The following is a 1,299-nucleotide window of genomic DNA, read 5'->3' as shown; positions in this document are numbered from 1 at the left end:
AGTCAGAGGGTAACTGGCAGTTGTCTGCTCTCTTTTTCCACTGTTTATGACCTAGAGATTCAACTCGGATCGTCAGGCATGGCAGCAGGCACCTTCATCTGCCCAACCCTTTCATTGGCTCTTTTCCTGAGATCCTGAAGAAAACCATAGATTACTCATCTGATATCTTTATTTCTTATAAATTCAAACATTCACACATATAAGCTTTCTTCTGTGGACTGTATTCATTGCACCTCATAGGCTTGTGGCATATGACATTTCCATTTCTCTAAGACTCTGAAAACTTAATTTCTCTCATTTTTTTTCAGTGACACTGCTTATGGGCGTAATGGTAATTCTCATGTATTAAGAACATTCTGTAAATTTCTCTTGCTGTTTATTTTTCGTTTAATTCAGTTATGATCCAATAAAATGCAAGAAATTATGTCCTTTTCGGTATTTGTTCAGATCTGATTCATAGTTGAACACATGATCTGTTTTTTAAAATGTTTCATGAGTTGCTGAAAAGAATTTGTTTTTTGAGACTATTGAACTATTCTGTGGGTGTCTGTTAAGTCCTTTTAATATGGTGTTTAACTTTAGGATTTTGTTGCTATTTTTTTTTATTGATATCTATCTACTAATAAAAGGGGGCATTAAAATCACTCACCAGTATTGTATTGAGCCTATTATGTGATTTATTCCCAGTATTATATTTTTATAAAGTTTTGTAGTCTGACATCATTTGTGCATACAATGTTATCACTTGTGCATATGATGTTATCACTTGTGCATGTGATGGTATCACTTGTGCATGTGATGTTATCACTTGTGCATATGTTGTTATCACTTGTGCATGTGATGTCATCACTTGTGCATGTGATGTTATCACTTGTGCATGTGATGTCATCAATTGTGGATGTGATGTCATCACTTGTGCATGTGATGTCATCACTTGTGCGCGTGATGTCATCACTTGTGCGCGTGATGTCGTCACTTGTGCGCGTGATGTCATCACTTGTGCGCGTGATGTCATCGCTTGTGCGCGTGATGTCATCACTAGTGCGCGTGATGTCATCGCTTGTGCGCGTGATGTCATCGCTTGTGCGCATGATGTCATTGCTAGTGCGTGTGGTGTCATCACTTGTGCGTGTGATGTCATCACTTGTGCATGTGATGTTATCACTTGTTCATATGATGTCATCACTTGTGCATGTGATGTCATCATTTGTGCATATGATGTCATCACTTGTGCATGTGATGTTATCACTTGTTCATATGATGTCATCACTTGTGCATGTGATGTTATCATTTGTGCAT

Source organism: Grammomys surdaster, unplaced genomic scaffold, assembly GCF_004785775.1.
Source record: "Grammomys surdaster isolate TR1022 unplaced genomic scaffold, NIH_TR_1.0 126219, whole genome shotgun sequence".
NCBI classification, from domain to species: Eukaryota; Metazoa; Chordata; class Mammalia; order Rodentia; family Muridae; genus Grammomys; species Grammomys surdaster.
This window is presented reverse-complemented; position numbering follows the sequence as displayed.